This window comes from Harmonia axyridis, chromosome 6, assembly GCF_914767665.1.
Source record: "Harmonia axyridis chromosome 6, icHarAxyr1.1, whole genome shotgun sequence".
NCBI lineage: Eukaryota > Metazoa > Arthropoda > Insecta > Coleoptera > Coccinellidae > Harmonia > Harmonia axyridis.
This window is the reverse complement of record NC_059506.1, coordinates 21,532,474-21,555,748: the sequence shown is the minus strand read 5'-3', so window position 1 is coordinate 21,555,748 and position 23,275 is coordinate 21,532,474. Positions and strand designations below refer to the sequence as shown.

At 34.2% G+C, this 23,275-nt stretch overlaps 1 protein-coding gene across 3 annotated transcripts in view; it reads left to right on the top strand.

Annotated features, from left to right (window-relative positions):
* The first annotated feature begins 6,477 nt into the window (after positions 1-6,477).
* LOC123682513 (runt-related transcription factor 1) overlaps positions 6,478-23,275 on the top strand; it is a 101,939-nt gene continuing 85,141 nt past the window's right edge. The window contains exon 1 of one of the 3 annotated variants that reach the window (XM_045621157.1): positions 6,478-6,625. The gene's annotated coding sequence lies outside the window, so the exon portion shown is untranslated. Of the gene's footprint in view, positions 6,626-21,282; positions 21,834-23,275 lie in introns of those variants that run through there. The other 2 variants (XM_045621156.1, XM_045621158.1) reach the window with 2 other exon arrangements.

Here is a 23,275-nt window from a genome sequence, read left to right as displayed (position 1 = left end):
TCGAAAATATTGTTGGTTTCAAGATAATCGGCATGACCGGATTTTATTTTCGATATAAGTCACTCGGGTTATATTATATTAATAATTATAATGTTTTTTATTAAATTCATTTTTTTACCTCTATACAGAAAATGACGAAATTTGTACAACTCGCCAACTATGTAACTATCTATTTAAGCACTGTGCAACGTAAAAATGTACATACAATGTTATATACTATTCTGGTCAAATTTCATATATGAGTTACTCTCTCGAACAGTATATCTGAAATAAACCGGTCAAATACAGGGCATGAAGTGGACAGTGAATTTCGCCTTAGGGTGATGAAATTTGTAGTCTTCGTTTGTGCATTTTATGAATCGAAAATATTCAGGGTGTTTGATTTGAAATAAAGAAGATCATGCAAGTTTTCATTCACAAAATTTGGCAAACTGTTTTTCATACACTTTATACCACTTGTCCTTTTTAGACACACGATTGGGGAGAGTATTTGGATTTGTGGAATTTGACCAGAACTAAATTCCAATAGAATAGGACCTCGGAGTGGATACTCCACAAAATTGTAACAAAATATTTCGATTGATTGATATTAACAAAAAAACCTTTCGAACTGAATATCTCGAAAATAATCAATATTTTCGAAGTGAGGGTTGGCATGAAGTATCCTTTATTCTTTCATTTAGAAAACGAAGAAATGGAGAAAGAATAAATTTCCATTCAAAAACCAAAGTTGGAAACACTGTCCAATCTAATGATAATAATCGACACAATTGTTTCACCCTAGTCACCACCCTTATCGTTCCACTGGACAACCCCGTAACGCAATCTTGGCTACCAAAGGCATTAAATCTCCTCTTCCTCATCAGTCTGATGTACAGCTCATTCGGCGTACTCGCCGAAACGAAAAACTACGATATAAAGTGAATAAATTAAAGGCCCAATTCCAATAGATATCAACCCCTCTCGGACAGCAGCAAGTGCACCCCTTCCTTTATGTACGCCGTCCAAGTCGCGATCTGTAGGGTCTCTCTTTATAGAGAAATTAACAGAAATGATAGTTCCTAGGATAGACGAAAAAAAAACAAATTCACTTTCTTGCATGTAACATTTAAACATTTTAGGTTAGGTCTATTATTATTAGATTGGACAGTGTTTCAATAGGATTCAAGATATGAGAGCAATTTGAATGCTGAAGAATTATAATAAAATCACTAAATCTTCAACTAGAGTCTTTTTATTTTTTTTTTAACACAACAAAGACATGAAGTCGTTTGGTGTCTTTTCAACCGATGTCTCTTAAGGGATAGGAACAAAGGAGGAAGCTTGGAATCTGGAGGACAATCATTGGTCAAAGACAGGCCAAGTCACTTCTCTGATACTCGATGAGCTGGACTAAAAAAGTTCTCACAATCAATAAGCAGGAAGTGAGGAAACTGCCGGTTAAGCTCACGGGACACTGTCTTGTAAAATATCATCTGAAAACATGGAGAAAGCGTTTGAGGACACAATTCGCTCATCAAGAAGCCACTGAGTCAACCAAACATTTTCTATGCTATTCTAAAGCTGTTTATCGGAAAAGACTACAAACCCTTGGATCTTGGTTTTTACGTCCGTAACAAGTGATGGATGTAGCCCCCAGAAAAGTGGTAATCTTCATTGAGACATCAATGTCCTAAAAAAATGAAAAGTTACAGATTTGAGTACAAAATATTAAATAAAATTTATACTGTTATACTAATTTTTTTAGTTTTGGAATTGCAAATCAGAAAATTCTATTGAAACACTGACCAATCTGATGATCATCGAATGAAATCACCCTACAACACCTTATCCGTTCCACTGGACTACCCCGTAACGCAATCTTGGCTACCAAAAACATTAAATCTCCTCTTCCTCATCAGTCTGATGTACAGCTCATTCGACGTATTCACCGAAATGAAAAACTACGATATAAAGTGAATAAATTAAAGGCCCAATTCCAATAGACATCAACCCCTCTCGGGAAGCATCAAGTGCCCCCTTCCTTTGTGTCCGCCGTTGTCGTGGACTGTAAATTCCCTCTTTATAAATAAATTAACATATGATAGTTCCTAGGACCATTTAAGAAGAAAAAACACATCCATTTTTTTGCACGTCACTTTTAAATATTCAAGGTTAGGTCAGAGCCATTTTATGGCTTTTCAACCGATCATCAAGAAATTACTATTAAGGAATGGGAACAAAAGAGGAAGATTGCATTTTGGAGGACAATCATCGGTCAGAGACAGGCCAAGTCACTTTTCTCCTACTCGACGACCTGGATTAAAAAATTTCCTCATTCAGTAAGCAGGAACTGAGGAAACTGATGGGCGTGCTCAGGGGACGTTGTCCTGTGGGATATCCTCTGAAAAACATGGGAAAAGCGTCTGAGGACACAAGTTGCTTCTGCCAATGTGTAAGAAAGCTACTTGCTTTAGTCAAGAAGCCACTAAGACAACCAAACAATTGCTATGCGAATGTGAAGCTGTTCACTGAAATAATTCTGATGTCTCTGTTGTGCTAAAAAAAATTGAATTTTACAGATTTAGTTAGCACAACACATTGAAGAAACTTTGTTCCGTTTTTATGATTTTTTTAGCTCTCATATCTGAAAATCCTATTGAAACACTGTACAATGCTACAATAATCGACACAATTCACTCTACACCACCCTTACCGTTCCACTGGACAACCCCGTAACGCAATCTTGGCTACCAAAGGCATTAAATCTCCTCTTCCTCATCAGTCTGATGTACAGCTCATTCGGCGTATTCACCGAAACGAAAAACTACGATATAAAGTGAATAAATTAAAGGCCCAATTCCAATTCCTCTCGGACAGCAGCAAGTGCACCCCCTCCTTTGTGTCCGCCGTCCAAGTCGCGGTCTGTAGCCTCCCCGAGTTCACCCCTTCCTCCGGTAATTAAACTAACTACCACTGCCGGACGGTGCAGTAAAAATGCAGCTTTCCGAGTCTTATTCCCCCTTGATTTAAGAACGCAATTAGCGGACGCCCGGACCTAAGCCGAAGAATTGATAATGCTGGCCCTTTCCTAAATCGCCAAAGGGATCAGGATGGGGAGGTTGCCTAGATCGTCTGGAATGTTCAGAGCCGGGGCTGTTTGGGGTTGTTATGATTTGGGTCGATCTATCAGAATAGTTCACGCAAACCTTTATGGATTAATACTTTCCTTCTAAGTTGTTATAACAGTAGAAGTTGTGTTGTCTGAATCAGAGTTCACAAAAGTTGAAACAGGAGTACCTCAGGGTAGTGTACTGGGCCCGTTATTGTTTATTCTATATGTAAATAATCTGTGTATATTGGTTGAATACCTTTCAATTATTATTACTTGCTTTGTGGATGATACAAACGTATTATTACATGGTGAGACTTTTTTGGTTCTAAAGGAGAAAGCTGATGAAATTTTCACAATAATTAAAAATTGGCTCTGCTCCAATAAACTTAAAATAATTGAAGATAAAACTGCAGCATTAATTTTCAGTACTGATAAATCGCGTAGAGATCTGGATGACACCTTACAGCTCGGAAATAGAATTGTAGTAATGGAAAAATCAACAAAATTTTTGGGTCTACATGTTGATAGATTTTTGAAATGGTACGACCACAGTAAGATTAGTTTTGGCATAAGAACATTGTCAAAGTATATAAGTGAAAAAGAATTAATGATTGTATATATCGCAAATGCTGAGTCGATTATGAGGTATGGAATAATTTTCTGGGGCAGTAGTTCTGCGGTAGATGTAATTTTCAGAGTTCAAAAAAAAATTGTTAGGATTATGTATCATATGTCATTTAGAGAGTCTTCTAGAGGAGTGTTCAAAAAGAACGGTATTTTAACTCTGTACGCTTTATATATATTTGAGTGTTTAGTATTTTTTTTCAAACATAGAGAAGTGTTTGAAGTACATACAACTCATCATAATTATAGAACCAGATCTACACTATCCAATTCACAGATTATCAGTGACGGAAAAACATCCATCTTACATGTGCATAAAATTGTTCAATGCACTTCCTAGTAATTTAAGAATTTCATGTAACCTGAATGTGTTCAAAAAAAGACTGAAAAACTTTCTTATAAATATTGAGCCATATTCGCTGAGCGAATATTTTGAAGCTATAGTTGTAGTTATATTTTTTGTGACGTCTATTTCATTTGATCTCTGTTATCGTGAGGATTCCTTGAAATAAAGTTATTATTTATTTATTTATTTAATGGAAGTGATTAGGAAATTCGGCGTTCGGAATGGAGATCTTTTAATGTTTTCAACTAAAGTCAAATCGTTGATCCTTCAGAGAAAGTTCCAGGTTCCAATCTCCCTAGGCAATTTTGGTGTTTTTCAAGTCGACTGATCATGGTCGTTTCAATAGTATGCTCTTCAAATAGCATTCTATGGGAAGCCCACCATGTGAGTGTGGTGTAGAAGAAACCATTGACCACTTGGTGAATACTTGTCCAATTTATGAAGGACCCCGCACGTTTTATATGGAAAATGGCTTTCCGTGAATTTGGCTGAATTTTTGATATGTTGTAGTTCTTGATAAACTGATCAGAAAATTGGACAGTTTTCGAGATATGGAGCTTTGAAAATGGATTTTTTGCAATTTTCGGGGTTTTTGCTCATCAATCGGGGAGCTCTCATTTCTGGTTGGGATAAATTTTGGATATTCGGCGGCCAGAACCTGACTGAGAAATGATCTTCCTTGGTTATATTAAGCAACACCATCGATAATTTACTATAAACTGCTCCACATTGGCTATGAAATGAGATACAAAATCCAAGATCTTCCATATATCTTTTCATGCCACAAGATAACGCCAGAATAATTCACATGACCGAGAAACGACATATTGTGAGATTTTTTTAAGAGAGACTATAATAACTGAATCCTTATATATCTGATGTTAGCCAAAATGTTCATAACCAGGCATCGCGAGCTGTAATGGGGAAAAATGGGAAAATCATAATCATATATCCTCAGGGATCACAATTGTGATCACTCCTGATGTCATTTACTTATGATATGTGATTTGTTTCTCACAAATCTCGATAATCTGACAATGGGGTGCCAATACATTTTCCTCGGAATGTCTCGAAATCGATGATAGCATCTCACAGACAAACGAATCCGTGAAAATGTCTGCAGTTTTGATACAATATAGTACTATCCGGGTAGAAGTCCAAGTTTTGGAAGCTAACTATGAATGGAACTTCCGATATTAACCCACGAATTCTTGAAAATACAATTTTTTTTATGTCTGTGAGATGCTATCATCGATTTCGAGACATTCTGAGGAAAATGTCTTGGCACCCCATTGTCAGATTATCGAGATTTGTGAGAAACAAATCACATATCATTGTAAATGACATCAATAGTGATCACAATTGTGATCCCTGAGGATTTATGATTTTCCCATTTTCCCCCATTACAGCTCGCGATGCCTGGTTATGAACATTTTGGCTAACATATTTGATATTATTGGACATTATATATATGAGGATTCAGTTATTATGGTCTCTCTTAAAAAAATCTCACAATATCTTGTGGCATGAAAAGATGTATGGAAGATCTTGGATTTTGTATCTCATTTCATAGCCAATGTGGAGCAGTGTGTAAAAAACTATCGATGGCGGTGCCTAATGTAACCGAGGAAGATCATTTCTCAGTCGGGTTCTGGCCGCCGAACATCCAAAATCCATCCCTACCAGAAATGAGAGCTCCCCGATTGATGAGCAAAAACCCCGAAAATTGCAAAAAATCCATTTTCAAAGCTCCATATCTCGAAAACTGTCCATTTTGGAGCTTTGTAGCTATGGACACTTCTGATCAGTTTATCAAGAACTACAACATATCAAAAATTCAGCTAAATTCACGGAAAGCCATTTCCCATATAAAACGTGCGGGGTCCTTTCATGGTGGTTTCCAAGCTATCAGTCTCAGATTCTTTTTTAGAAAGGGTTACTAACTTCAAATCGATATAATGGAAACTATTACAATCTTAGAACAATAATGAGAGGAACGAAAATCACCTTGTCTGACTGGACTCTGTAGCAGTAGCGTAACATAATTTGATTAATTTCGAAATTATCAATTCATGCTCAAAAATAGTTTACAATGTGTTTTATTCATAAAAATTTTTTCGTGTTTCAAAATGGTCAATGTTATTCTCAGTTCCATGATTTAGCTATTGAGAAGTTATGAAAAAAGGATTCCTGATAAAGCATTCAACAATCATATTAGGATTCTCCACGCCTATGGCTCACGCACACAATCGGCTAGCTCGATTGTGATTGGTGACACTAAATTTCCATCTCTTTTGGTATTCGGGATCGATCACAAATGTTTACTTTCCGTTCCTTCTATCTATATTCTAAGGTTACTTTAACATTTCTTTTTCTTTTCTTTTTGGTTTCAGATATAATTGTAATAAAAATGTCGTCCACTTTTGGCGAAGAGGAAGGATGCAGGCGATTATGTTTGGATGAAGAGAAGGTCCTTCAATATAAATATGTCAGCTTTTTATGTAAACAAATACACAAACCAATCACTACAACTGTTGCATGTTATAACTCAATTTGATAAGGTAATAATTGAAATTTAGACACTTTTTCTTCACTTATATTGTTGTATATCGAATTATTTGACGATATTCTGCAAATTCTTTCCACTTTCTACTGCGCCATGTTGCATGCTATAACTTAATGTGATAAGGTAATAATTAAAATTCAGACAGTTTGTACCCAGTCTTCATTAACAACTCTCTGCTAGATCACAGAAAATGAAAACCTATAATAAGAAGGGATGAGCATAAATTCATTAAACAATAAATCCTACAAATCATGGCATCTACCATACAGGGTGGCCACTTTTTCAATGGGATTCTATTGGTAACTTTTAAACCATAAGAGTTAGAAGGTCGGTCAAATGGAGAAAAAGTTGCATGCATAGAAGCATTATCAAGCAGTTCAAACAAATCGAGATTAGCAGGGCCGGTTACTGAGATATCATAAGAAAAGTAAATTCTGTCATTTTGATTTTTCTTTTTTCCCACTTTATTTCAAATATGTATTATCAAATAATGTTACAGGAATTTTTTATTCGACAGTAAATTGTTCTCGATTTGACGTAATCAGATTTCGTATCCAACGTTTCGTGCTCCCTGGGCTACCCTCAACCTCATTTTTTTCAATACGGACCTGTATATGTTATGACACTTTTCGAAATAACTTTTAACGCTGAATTCAACCTTATATCATACAATGTCATTCAAAGTTGATTTATCCAATTTTTTTTGGGTCGGATCTGTAGTGAATGCAATTTATCAAAAACTGCTGTTAATAAAATAGTCAAGAGACGTGAACACAATGATTTTAAATTTGAATACCGAGCCTTGCAAAACTTATATCGTAATGATATCAAAATAAAGTTCGATTCTGTCATTTGTTTCAACGGAACAAATGACAAATCCAACAATAGTGATTTCTCGCGAGATTGAGAATGTATTGGAAGGTATTCAAGAAGACAAAATAAGCAAATGTATAAGAAGTATGGGTTCCGGAACCGTTAAGTGCATTTTACAAAATGTTGGACATTTCGAATACTTACTTCATTCATATTCATTTACTTTCGAATAATCATTCGATTTTTCTTCCATTAAATGATAATTCGTTTAATTATTATGAATTGAAATATGTAAATAATTATTACTTGTTTCTTGATTTGATTCTGATATGTTCCATTTAGTTCAAGATGAGTAAGATGATTGTCACATCGAAATGTATTGCATGTTGTTAATTAAACTAAAGGTACCTAAATGTAATACAGATCCGACCCAAAGATATTTGGATGAGGGTCAAAATCACCTGAAAATCTACTTTGAATGACATTATATGATATATCGTTGAATTCAGCGTTGAAAGTTATTTCGAAAAGTGTCATAAAATATACAGGTCCGTATTGAAAAAAATGAGGTTGAGGGTGGCCCAGAGAGCACGAAACGTTGGATACGAAATCTGATTACGTCAAATTGAGAACAATTTACTGTCGAATAAAGAATTCCTGTAACATTTTTTGATAATATTTGAAATAAAGTGGGAAAAAAAGAAAAATCAAAATGACAGAATTCACTTTTCTTATGATATCTCAATAAACGGCCCTGATAATCTCGATTTGTTTGAACTGCTTGATAATGCTTCTATGCATGCAACTTCTTCTCCATTTGATCGACCTTTTATCTCTTATGGTTTAAAAGTTACCAATACAATACCATTGAAAAAGTGGCCACCCTGTATATGCACCAACAACTATGCAGGGAGACAGAATTTGTGCTGAAGTTTTTATTTGTACTCTTGTATCATAATACGTTGAAATATTTGATATTTTAGTTTTTGTGATTCTCAAAAGATTTCTCACCTTACTTCATTCTTCATCGATTTTTTATACTTTGAACACATTTTATAATTCTATAATTTTGGATTATTTTCATGACAAGCGACAAGTCCTGATCTAACACCGTTAGAATATACGAAACAGCGAGAAGATTGAGAGTAAATTTCATGCGGAACGTGGCAACTGAAGAAATGGGAAAGAGGTCGCGTGGCTGTATAAGAAATGGTGGAGGTCATTTCAAATATAAATTATGAATAAATTGTTCACTGATTTTTTGAATTTATTAGCAATAAAAAAATATTTGAGTCCTTACTTTTCTTTCTTTGCTTCTTTCGCCTCTCAAATCAAAATCTGCTGAAATAAAATGAGTGCCTTTTTAGAAGTAAAAGGAATTAGGCAAGTTTTTGAAATAATTTTGTCATACAAAGTTGCAGGCAAATTTATATTGAGAATTCGCTATTCTTTTCTACATATACCATCTTCCAAATCAGACTGATTCTTATTCAACTTCTAAGACAGCATAGTTTTGCTTTCTTCATACATATTATATCTATTTGTTAAAAAATAAATGTAAACACTTACTACTTTCCATAGACTTGAGGAAATCTGTGGAAAGTAGTAAGTGTTTACATTCATTTTTTACCACTTTTACTTACTACTTTCCACAGATTTCCACAAATCTGTGGAAAGTAGTAAGTGTTTACATTTATTTTTTACCAAATCAATATGATTTCCCACCAAGTAAGGACTGAATCAATTAAATACATATTATATCCTTTTCTGATGAAAAAAATCCGAAACTTGAATCAAACTTGGCCAACGTAAAAAAAAATTGACGAAAAATTAAGTAAAGTGAGACATTTTTTGTGAAACACAAGAATTGAAATATCTCGAAAACTATTGATTTTTGTTCATCAATAAATATGGCTCAATCAACAGCAAATGAGTGATCTATAATATAGTCCTCCTTCAAGGTTCACGTCTATATGTATAGGGGAAAACCTCGTAATCGACATATCTTTGGATGAAATAGGTTCGAAGTGGTTTCCAAAAGAACTTACCTTGCCGGAACATCACTACTAACGATGTTCCCTAAAGGTCAACTTGATTTCTCCAGTTTCAACATTCATGTCCTTTCAACATAACAGATGGTTTTCTACACGAACGCGAATGCGAACTAGCAAAAAAAAGGAGCTGACGAGGTTTGCTCCATATTGCATCATTCGAATGCTTTATTATTATATTGTGCAGTGACTGTTTGGAAATCTGAAGCAATTTTGGGTCGTCGTGAAGCACCTTCTTGGACGCCAATAGTAACACTGGAGGAAAAATTCGAGCTGTTGGGACAAATTAGTGATGTGAAGAATCAAAACCATTTGGGTTTCTCAATATTGCTGCTGTAACCAGTAGTGTTGATGAAAACCCAAGTGAGGCAGATGTTAAGGTGAATGGATTACGCTACCAAACTATTATTAATGATTTTTATGGCCGAAATTGGCCATACGACGTTTATTTTCAACAAAACGTCGCTTCGTGCCACACAAGTAATAAAATAATTGCAAGAGAAGTTTCTCGCTCTGGTGTTATTTCTTAAGGAGGTGATTACAATTGGCCACTGAGATCTTGTGATTTAACACCTTCAGACTTTTTTCTTTGAGGCCATACAGCCGCAAATGTGCGAATTGGCCATGGAAAATTTAATGGTAAGGATATAGTGTTGCCAACTTAGCTATTGGCTAATATCATTTTCCATTGTTATCGATGTGTCTCCAACAGTAAAGAAACTTACGATCTTCCGCGACTCTTGCACAATGAGAATTTCGCATCAATGAAGTTTTTGCACAACTTGGTAACCCAAAAAGGAGAGTTGGAAAACATCAAGGCTATTTTCCCAATTCGAAGCTACTCCTTCTTGCAGTGCGACCGTGATATGAGCATTATCAAACAAAATACACATACTGAAACTCCTGAGGACTTGAGATACGGTGTCAGGAACGTCACTTCGAAACCGAATCCTTACCAAGTGGTGGATTATGGCCAGGACCTGGATAAATTCCCTAATTGGACTAAACATCTGTCTTCATTTACCTTGAAAACACGTGGTATTTACCCATCAGATCAATAAGAGTGATCAAAGTAAGTGCCAAAAGCAAGAATCATACGTTAGGAATTTCTTTATTGAAGCCCCCTAAGTCAAAAATTTTCTTGGCCTTGTACCTGAAGTGAGGAATTTTTACCAAAACTTGAGGTCAGATGGACTTGCATTAAACGACGACCCTTCCATTGACGCTGCAATCCCAGAAGAACACTATAGTGAATCGCCAGAATTGCATCTTCGGTGACTCACAATTTTTGGAACTCTCCATTTCATTCTGTCAAATAATTTTTTTTTGAATATTTTGATGATTTCTTCGATTTGAATTATCTTCAAATTGATATCATTAGTAGGTTTCAAATAGAGTTGAGTATTGTATTCCCTTTGAAACTGTATACGTAGGAAATATATTGCTAGCCCCAGTACAAAACATGAAATGCCAAGAATTTTGAATAAATGGGTTTGATGATATTTTTACAGGTCATTTTTCAAAACTTGCTGTGTCTTTTGCACCACCTGTAGAGTGGTCCCTAAATTCGCAGAAGACTTGAAAACGTTTCGGGGATTCAATAAAAACTAGATCGCACAATTCTCTCGAGCGGCTTGCAAGATAGATATGATTTTTAGTTTGAACCATTATAACCGAGGAATTTGTCGAAAAAAATGAACTACTTCAAAAAGACTCCAGATAAATGATGAAAAGTGGAGTATTACTAAATCCGAATTTCATGGAGATTATGGGTATGTTATAAAAATTGGGCATTTCCATTTCAAATTAAAGGGTAGTATCGTGTTTCACCACATTCGGACTAGCCTGTAGAGTTAAAAATAATTTGAGTTTATGTGTGTAGTAATGACAATTTCATCAGAATTTGAAATATTTTACTTGGCCAAATTCTCTAGAGTTATCGACTGATCGAGCAATATTGACTCATCCCGTATAGTGCTACTGATGAAGGTACAAAATGGCGAAGGAGCTTATAATTACAATTCAATTTAAAATAAATTGTGTCATTGAGGCACAAAAACGTGGAAGTGCTTGTCATCACATAATTTATTGAATTTCAACTGAATGCAATTATTGTATATTATGTTAATCAAATTTTTACGTGGATTTAATTTTCATATTCGTTATTTTATGAAGTATAATTTTAATGCATGAATATTCCCTAATATCATGAATGATTTGCATTTCGATGGAAATCTCATTAATTGAATTAATATATTTCCATTACCCTGACAACAAGAACTCCTGGAATATCAATAAAAGAAATATTTCAGTTTGTAATCAGTTCATTCCTCGGTTCATTCTATGTCATATATCTAACTCTAATTAGAATTACCACATCATATTCCAGAACCAAACTCATCTATTCTATTTATGTAGTTGAATTCGATTTTGTGGCTTCAATTACGTTCTGAACATAATTTATAAATATAACGCGCAATGTAAAACCATATTTTCACATTAATCAATTAATTAGTGATGATTTCATCAACTGTATATTAATTGATAACTGGAAATTATTATGATTATAATTGAAAAAATGAACGTTCCAACAAATCATTAGTTGGAAAGGAATAATGAATAATGCCACACTGGAGTTTTTCACAATTATAACCATAATGAATTCGCAGCAATGTCAGAACGTGAAAAACCTTTTCCATATCTTTCTATCTTCTGCATTTGTCTTTGGACTTATTATTCAAAATGTGGTATATCAAAATCATTTTCATGGAATTGATTTATACACAAAATTTGCACTCTTGTTAATAAGCTCCTTTGAATAGCAAATAGGCGTCAGGTTCACGTCTCCAGGAAAATTTAAAAAAACGAAAAAATCTCACGAAAGTTGTCTGTATTTCTATAAGTTGGTGTCACGCTTTCTTATGAACATTCATTACAGATATCGAGCTCAAACTTTACGCTAATGTACAGTGCATCCCATTTTGGGTGAGACAGCCAGGTTTCTCGCTTGTTATTTAGGATAGAGCCTTGCGGTTTTCACGTTCCTGTCCTACTTTTTCGTGAAACTCAAGTTGGTCTAATCAGATTTTGCATAACTGTTTCCGTTCAAGAGATACAGGGTGATTTTGGAAATTGATACTTTTCGGACCCCTTCTTTATCTCCGAAGTTATTAGAAATAATGCTGAGCTAAAAACTACGTCTGAATCAGAATTCTGCGTAAAATCCAGTGGCGTACTGAATACTTTTTTTCGGGGTATGGTTTTGAAGATTCAACACAAACCTATATTTTTTTTAATGGAACACCATGTATATCATTACTTCGTTGAATTCGTTATTTTTTCCCTTCAAAATGATGCATGATACTATGTAGGTAGGATGTTCAGAAATGTTAAAAAAACACTAAAACATCAAATAATGATGATTTTTTTGTAAATGGGCCATGAATTTTCTGTTTCAATAAGAGGATTATTACTTTCGATTTTTAAAAGTAGTAGGTCATTGATGATACAAACATCCTTGTTGTTATTATGGCTACTATGCATTTGGGAGCATTGTTTTGTCAAGTAGGCATTGGAGGAAAGAAACCAATCTGATCTAACTGTCATCGCTATAAATTATTGTTATCATTATTGATTCTTCTTTTCTATGGGAAATCCATTGCCCATTAACTAAAAATCATCATTATTTGATATTTTAGTGTTTTTTTAACATTTCTGAACATCCTTCCTACATAGTATCCTACATCATTTTGAAGGGAAAAAAATAACGAATTCAACGAAGTTATTATATACATGGTGTTCCATTGAAAAAATATAGGTTTGTGTTGAATCTTCAAAATCATACCCCGAAAAAAAATATTGAGTACGCCACTAGATTCTACGCAGAATTCTGATTCAGACGTAGTTTCTACCTCAGCATTATTTCTAATAACTTCGGAGATAAAGAAGGGGTCCGAAAAGTATCAATTTCCAAAATCACCCTGTATCTCTTGAACGGAAACAGTTATGCAAAATCTGATTAGACCAACTTGAGTTTCGCGAAAAAGTAGGACAGGAACGTGAAAACCGCAAGGCTCTATCTTAAATAACCAGCGAGAAACCTGGTTGTCTCACCCAAAATGGGATGCACTGTACGGGTCCACTATCCCCATAAGTAATCTATATACATAAAAGAGGATCTATCGATATTATCTAAGGGCTTCACGTTCAAATGACTGCACCAAATTAAAAATTCCTTTTTTGTTGTGTTCATTGCTGGCCTGGGAAGATTTATATAACAAAATATGTTTGATAAAATCGTGAGGAAAAGGAAAACAAGTTTCTTTCTTCCTCCGACCGCGCGAACAATCTAGAGTATAATTTTACACTTCAAAGGCAGACCTGACGGAAAGTAGATAATTGAATTGAAACGAAAATGATTCTCCTCTATTTTATTCCTATATATATATATATATATATACAGGGTGGCCACTTTTTCAATGGGATTGTATTGGTAACTTTTAAACCATAAGAGTTAGAAGGTCGGTCAAATGAAGAAAAAGTTGCATGCATAGAAGCATTATCAAGAAGTTCAAACAAATCAAGATTATCAGGGTCGGTTATTGAGATATCATAAGAAAAGTAAATTTTGTCATTTTGATTTTTCTTTTTTTCCCACTTTATTTCAAATATTATCAAAAAATGTTTCAGGAATTTTTTATTCGACAGTAAATTGTCCTCAATTTGACGTAATCAGATTTCGTATCCAACGTTTCGTACACTCTGGGCCACCCTCAACCTCATTTTTTTCAATACAGACCTGTATATTTTATGACACTTCTCGAAATAAATTTTAACGCTGAATTCAACGATATATCATACAATGTCATTCAAAGTTGATTTTCAGGTGATTTTGACCCTTATCCAATTTTCTTTGGGTCGGATCTGTAGTGAATGCAATTTATCAAAAACTGCTGTTAATAAAATAGTCAAGAAACGCGAATATAATGATTTTAAATTTGAATACCAAGTCTTGCAAAACTTATATCGTAATGATATCAAAATAAAGTTCGATTCTGTAATTTGTTTCAACGGAACAAATGACAAATCCAACAATAGTGATTACTCGCGAGAAGATTGAGAATGTATTGGAAGGTATTCAAGAAGACGAAATAAGCAAATGTGTAAGAAGTGTGGGTTCCAGAACAGTTGAGTTCATTTTACAAAATGGTGGACTTTTCGAACACTTACTTCATTCATTTTCATTTACTTTCGAATAATCATTCGATTCTTCTTTCATTAAATGATAATTCGTTTAATTATTATGAATTGAAATATGTAAATAATTATTACTTGTTTCTTGATTTGATTCTGATATGTTCCATTTAGTTCAAGATGAGTAAGTTGATTTTCTCATCGAAATGTATTGCATGTTGTTAATTAAACTAAAGGTACCTACCTAAATGTAATACAGATCCCACCCAAAGAAATTTGGATAAGGGTCAAAATCACCTGAAAATCAACTTTGAATGACATTGTATGATATATCGTTGAATTCAGCGTTGAACATGGGCGCCCGCAGAAATTTTTCTCAGGGGGGGCAAAATGGAAATTATTGAAAAACGATAACGCGTCCATCATTTTCCTATACGATATTAGTATTCCGTTTCTCTCTATTTATGTATTTATATTCATAAGTGGGGGTGGACTGTGCAAAATAAAAGTTATGAAGTTTTCCACTTCAACATTTTTTTAAAACATCAACAACATAGAGTGATGTAAAATAATACGGTTACTCTTTTCAAAACAAGTCACATTCAATGAAACAATTCACAAAAAAATAAAATATAAAAAATATGGAGAACGGAATGAAATAATTATTATAATTTCTAATAAATAAAGAAGAATCAACGAGTAATAACGAAATAAAAAATAAATACATATACGCTCGATACAACTATGTTTATAAAAATAATAAATGAATAATAAATCTTGAAATATACACTGAATGACTCAAACAATAAAGTTTAAAACTTGCTACTAAAATATGATTCAAAATAACACAGAATTGCTCCAGATTGTAAAAACAACAAATAAGTATATAATCAAAATTAACAAATCATAAATTGCAAAAAAACAACTCATAAAAACTATATTAATTTTGAAGACGAAATACTTGATCGCTATACAACAGAGTAGGCATATTTTATTTTAAACTAAAATTTAATTCTGCGCAAAATACTGAAACTATGCTCTATAGTACAAGTAGTAACTAAGAAGGGAAATGTAAGGAGAAGAATAAGGCATTCTTTGACAGCAGGAGAAAATTTACATTGTCCGATAAGATCTTCAAGTTTTATGTTTTTATCCATTTGTGATTTAGATGAATACTCATTCCAAATGTTCAATTCACTTTCTAAATTTTCAATGTTATACATATTGCCGACCTTAGGTGCGAAAGATTCAATATCTAGTAATTTTTAATTCTTCGTCAAAAAATTGAACAAAAAAAAAGCATTACATGTTCTTTCGAGGACATGGGTTTCAAGGGCTGAAATCAAATGATCTAAACATGGGATGAATATAGATTTTTTGAAGTAATCTTCAGCTAAATCTGCTTCATAATTAGATCTGTACATTTGTCTACCGCAAATTCGTGGTTTTCCAATCTCAATATTGAGACTCTGAGCAATAGATGATGCTTTCGAAAAAAATTCTGCGAAGCATGCATCATCTGAGCGATGTTTTCCACATATTTCTATAATTAAATTTATATGACGGTGAAAATCTACAAAATTAATAGAAACACCTTGTAGTATATTTGCTATTTGTTTCAATATATTTGAATATTTACTTGCTACCGTCAAACAAATCACAAAAGTGAAAGAGTTTATTGCAGCCCATAACTGAGCAGCTCTTTTTTTTGTTGAAGAATTCATTGAAATTTCTCCAGATTTTATAGCAAAGAGAGTTTTGAATATAGTATTGAAGTTTTCAGCGAAAACTCACAAAGATTTATATTTAGCTGACCAACGAGTTTCCTAAAACAAAGGAATATTTGGAATCAGATTTCTTCTTGAGGTATTCTTTCGAAAAAAGACTAGAATGTCATTAACGGTGCCAATGCTATTACGAATTTCAGTTATTTTACTGATGTCATTTATTACTAAATTCAACCTATGGGAGGCACAATGGAAATAAATTGCTTTCTTGTACTTATCTCTTATGATATTTTGAACCCTGAGAATTTCACCAGCCATTGTTGAGCATCCATCATAACCTTGTGTTACAAGTTTGTCCAAATTCAAACCAGCTGCGTTGAATAAATGGATCTCTAAATCTTTATATCCAGCCTCTACTCTGAATTTCAAAAGATCACTGACATTTCTTGTTGCTCTCTCGTATAGGCATATCGTGGGTGAGTTCCGCAAAAAACTATTGTTTTTATAATCTGTAAATTTTTTTTTCTATTCTCTGCAACACTTTTTTTTTACCTTTATCTATTAGACAATAGGAGAGTATATATAAGATGGATTTTTAAAAAAATTGACACGCATGGATTGCGTTCGGTTCCACGATTTTTCTTCACCCAAGGAGTGCTCAACACGCCTAAAAAAGTTTTCAATTCAAAAAATACCTCTGCCGATTATGGATATGTGTATAGTATATTATGGATATATGTATAGTAATTCCATTGGAAATTGTTGTGAATCCATTACTTTCCTTTTTTCCTTGCCCTTTGGATTGAGAAAGTAATATTGAGGGTGTTGTGCTGAAAAATGAGAAAATCAAAATCTCAGGGGGGGCAATGGCCCCCCCTGGCCCCCCTCTGCGGGCGCCCATGGCGTTGAAAGTTATTCCGAAAAGTGTCATAAAATATACAAGTCCGTATTGAAAAAAATGAGGTTAAGGGTGGCCCAGAGAGCACGAAACGTTGGATACGAAATCTGATTACGTCAAATTGAGAACAATTTACTGTCGAATAAAAAATTCCTGTAACATTTTTTGATAATATTTGAAATAAAGTGGGAAAAAAAGAAAAATCAAAATGACAGAATTTACTTTTCTTATGATATCTCAATAACCGGCCCTGATAATCTCGATTTGTTTGAACTGCTTGATAATGCTTCTATGCATGCAACTTTTTCTCCATTTGACCGACCTTCAAACCCTTATGGTTTAAAAGTTACCAATACAATCCCATTGAAAAAGTGGCCACCCTGTATAAAAGAGGATCTATGGATACAGAAAAGGAAATCAAAAATGTTGTACCTCATAGGTCTTTGCAATAAAGTATAATTTAAATATTCAGGTGTGATTTTCAGTATTTCGTGAACTAAATACAGGGGCCTATTGCACCAAAGTACTTCACATCTAGATAAGGCAACGATGGGATAAACACATTGTCTGCTCGTTTCAAATTTTGGAAAAGAATTATGAATCCCCATCAATTGTTTGCACTAGATATGTTTCTAATGATAATGATGATGATTATGGAACAAGAAATAGAATAAAACATTTTCTTGTTCCTAGAGTCGAAGCGCATAGAAAAAAGATGTTATACTTATCTGGGATCCCATCTAATTTCATGACTACCGAAAAACTTAGAATAATGATAAACTCTAGTAGACATAAAATAGAACTGAAGAATAGGATATTCGAAAAAAAAGGAGATGATTCTTTGAGATGTTTAGTAACCAAGTTTGAGACTACCTCCAAGTAAGCACTTATAAATGCAAGTAGCAATATTCCATTCACCTACCATGTTAAATAATATCTCTATAAATGACACTCAGAAATTTTTCCAACTCAGTCGAACATTATTATCGAGGATAGTGTAAATTATTCTGCTCGCAATATTTTTATCAAGTATAGGCTCCCGCTACTGTGATAGATTACTTAATTAATAAAAAAGTAAAAATACGAGTGGGCAGTTTGGTAAACATTTACTGAAACTTTTCAAAAGCCAAAGTCAAACTTTACTACCTTCAATGTGAGATTATTTTTTCCTCTTCAACAATCTCTAATCATTATAAACAAAAATATACTCTGCAATACTCTCAAGTGAAAGGAATCGTGCAATCGTATCTCAATGTGAAATACAATACCAAAATCGTACAGGTGATTTTTGAGTAATCCGAGATCGTCTTACTTTTTTCTGTTGAATATACATTGCTATTGGTTCTTTTCTTTGGGTCAGAGCCAGTGCTTCTTGAGAATATACCAAATTTCTGATCTAATTCGAAACTTATGTGTAGGGTATTAGTTCTAAGTGATATCTTCAGAACGTGACAGTTATTAAGGTACATCAGGGGTTTGCAACGTGTCTTAATATAGTAAACTGTTGTGTTGTCATTCCAGGACTCAATTGAGATCTCCACCTCCAGATTTCCGAAGTTAAAGCAATATTCCCTACATTCCTTATATTGAGAAGAAACCATTTACGATTGATTACCGGACCCTGATAGCCATGAAATTTTCATCTTGTATGTTTTGATTATTACTCTCTTGTTGATCTACAGGGTGGCCACTTTTTCAATGGGATTGTATTGGTAACTTTTAAACCATAAGAGTTAGAAGGTCGGTCAAATGGAGAAAAAGTTGCATGCATAGAAGCATTATCAAGCAGTTCAAACAAATCGAGATTATCAGCGCCGGTTATTGAGATATCATAAGAAAAGTGAATTCTGTCATTTTGATTTTTCTTTTTTTCCCACTTTATTTCGAATATTATCAAAAAATGTTACAGGAATTTGTTATTTGACAGTAAATTGTTCTCAATTCGACGTAATCAGATTTCGTATCAAACGTTTCGTGCTCTCTGGGCCACCCACAACCTCATTTTTTTCAACCTGTATATTTTATGACACTTTTCGAAATAACTTTCAATGCGTAATTCAACGATATATCATACAATGTCATTCAAAGTTGATTTTCAGGTGATTTTGACTCTTATCCAAATTTCTTTGGGTCGGATCTGTATTACATTTCGGTACCTTTAGTTTAATTAACAACAAGCAATACATTTCGAAGAGAAAATCAACTTACTCATCTTGAACTAAATGGAACATATCAGAATCAAATCGAGAAAAAAGTAATAATTATTTACATATTTCAATTCATAATTACAGGAATTATCATTTTATGAAAGAAAAATCGAATGATTATTCGAAAGTAAATGAAAATGCATGAAGTAAGGGTTCGAAATGTCCACCATTTTGTAAAATGCACTTAACGGTTCTGGAACCCATACTTCTTGTACATTTGCTTATTTCGTCTTCTTGAATACCTTCCAATACATTCTCAATCTTCTCGCGAGAAATCACAATTGTTGGATTTGTCATTTGTTCCAGAATCGAACTTTATTTTGATATCATTACGATATAAGTTTTGCAAGGCTTGGTATTCAAATTTAAAATCATTGTATTTACTATCTTATTAACAGCAGTTTTTGATAAATTGCATTCACCACAGATCCGACCTAAAGAAAATTGGATAAGGGTTAAAATCACCTGAAAATCAACTTCGAATGACATTGTATGATATATCGTTGAATTCAGCGTTGAAAGTTATTTCGAAAAGTGTCATAAAATATACAAGTCCGTATTGAAAAAAATGAGGTTGAGGGTGGCCCAGAGAGCACGAAACGTTGTATACGAAATCTGATTTCGTCAAATTGAGAACAATTTACTGTCGAATAAAAAATTCCTGTAACATTTTTTGTTAATATTTGAAATAAAGTGGGAAAAAAAGAAAAATCAAAATGACAAAATTCACTTTTCTTATGATATCTCCATAACCGGCCCTGATAATCTCGATTTGTTTGAACTGCTTGATAATGCTTCTATGCATGCAACTTTTTCTCCATTTGACTGACCTCCTAACTCTTATGGTTTAAAAGTTACCAATACAACCCCATTGAAAAAGTGGCCATCCTGTATACAATATTTTGTAACGTCTTTCAGTTGGTCTATAAGTGCCAACGAAACATTAAAATCAAGTACTTAAGAATTAAGATCTGGGTAATCGACACATCGATCTATCGAACTCAAACACGTGGCACGTCCATCGACCAACATCCCCCAATTTCCCCAAAATCCCGAGAATGATCGTCATGGAAAGTCAGCCATCCCGCCGACCTAATTGCGGCAACCGATCCAAATTTCCCGGCCAAAATTTCCACGGTACAACAGCCAAAGAGATTCGGGTTAGCCCAAGCAACCGCGCCGGCAAAGACAAAACACATGACAATCGCGGTGAGGCGAAGTAAAAGGAGTCTGCCCCCTATCTCATTCTACCATACGTGACGCCTGCGTGCCGCAAACAATCTCTCTTCCAACATACTGAAACCTGAAAACCGCGCTGAAAATGCTCTCTGTCCCGCATGGGGAAAATTGTGTATTTCGTTCCTTTATTACACCGAGGCCCAACCTGCTCTGACCACAGAGCTGCCGTCCTCCTCTCACTCGCCCGCGTCTATGCGCCGGTGTCTTCCTCGAACATGTACCCCTTTATGTTAGCTTCTGTTTTAATCTGAAATTGTGCCATCCCTTTTCAGGGTCCAGAAAGAGAGGTTACCTCTCTCGCTTCACTCCCCTGATAGTGAAGGGTTATCAGAGCCGCCGCTGGGTCTATCAGCGACTCGACAACCCTAACTAACATCTCACGCACTCTCCCACTCCCTACTAGCAAAGTTTGGACGTATGTTCCCGCATGTGTTTTTGATAGTTAATCACCAACTTACTGTTTTAAATAGCGGTACACTCCGGTTTCGTGCTAGAACGAAACAGAAGATGCGGAGAAAGACCGACTGTGGGTTCCTAACGTCATATATACACTGGTATGTTTACTGCATGAAACTTCGTGTTTCTACAAAACGTTTAGTACTAAAACCTTGCTCGCCAAACGGTGATTTAGAGAGAGCACTTCAGTGGCTTTCCAAACCGCCAATTTTCAAGATCTCCGGCTGCATCCGCTCCGCTCATAATTAGGACTGTGCGTGTTTTTTGGGACACCGCGTGTGGGACAACACACTGTCTCTTCCCAGTCCGAATTCCACTTTCGGCCGAACTGTTAAAAACTCTGTGCGGCGCAATATCGGCAACGCGCGCGGTTCACGTCGCGAGTGTGTGGTGTGTAAAACGTCAGGTTACTATTTTTTCCACCCCACCCCCTGAAAAAGTTTCATTCAGAAAAAAGAGTTGTCGCTACGTCATGTGTTGCCTGGCAACACGTACGGCGTTATGTGTGAAAGTTTTGTTATGATTTTTTGAACTGGGCTGTGAAGTTTGATCGAATACGTTTAGATGTATAGGGGTTGATTTTGGAATGATTTGGATGAGAGATATTCTCCCTAAGTATGTGAGTATTGTTGTGAATTTTGCGCTCGAATAAAATAAATGCAAGACTTAGGTAATTTGATGCAAAATGTGCAACAGTATTTTATTTAGTATTTAATAAATAAATTATCTAAATAATAATAATGAATATAATAAACAATAACTAATTACTCAAACGAAATCCTCCTTCATTAACATAAGGAGACCTATATGACTTCTTCAGGAGCCCTCTTCATTCCGAAGTTTGGTCATCATCAAAGCTATGTGTATTTTTGATACTGCAGATCTAAACAGTTGGCAGTTGTTAAGTTATTATGAGCTATATCACACATTATTCTAAACTCAAACATAACTGATAAAAAGCATCGATCTTGTAAATATACCTTGTGAATTGATTCTGCTGCATTTGTATGTTTCCCATTCTGTTTTTTGAAATAGTATTTTCATCAACTAAATGAATTATTAATTCACTAAGAAAGTTTCAACGTCATATAATATGAAAGGAGATATTTCAACTCACCGGGTTGTTTAGTTTATTACATGGTTTAGCAAAAATCATTTGTATCATTAGTTAGTTTCGAACTAATTTGAAAATTTCGATAGACAGGATGTTATGTAATGAAAAAAAAATTGCCTGCCACATGCAGTGAATAATAGACTTATGAAAATAGAAAATGTTGCACAACAAGGAACAAAAACGAAACTATTTTTAACATCAAAATTATGCTATATGATAAAAATACAATTAAAATATAATTGAAGAAAATTATCGACTTGAACACACTAAGAAAACAATATCATTTAAATCACGAATCAACTATACTATTATTCGTACCTACCTAGAACATAAAACATTTTCTTGAATTATCGAAACAAAACACCATCGAACATCCAATGAAAAAATATTGATCTAGTTATTAATTTGATTATTTTATCATTGAATTGCGAAAGAATATTTTGTTCATGAATAATTATATGAATTATTGATTGAAAAAAATTATAACCTACGAATAAATCATTGACCATAAGAACACATTACAGGTGAATGTTCCTATAGATTGTGATGCCAAAGCACAAAACCACTAAAATTCAAAAAAGTCACCTTGATCAACGTGATGATCTTCTGATCATAAACTCAAAGCTCAGTATTCAGAATCCAAGGATTTTTCAAGCATCCATATTTATAATACCTATCTCAGTCAACTTCCGAAGTTAACAGACGGCAACAGATGGTGAAATTTCAAAAGAATAAGGGGGCCTAATAATATTCATGTATTCTATTTTGCTTTTTTCACATTATACTTGCTGTTCACTAAACACTTCAAAATCTGTTTACAGATAACATCAAAATAAGTAATGGGTACGATCAATAAACTGTAGTGAACAAATGTGTATTTTGACCAGCAGACGATACATAGAAGCTCTGAACTCTTACCAATTTCTTGATCAAATCAAGACAGTGAA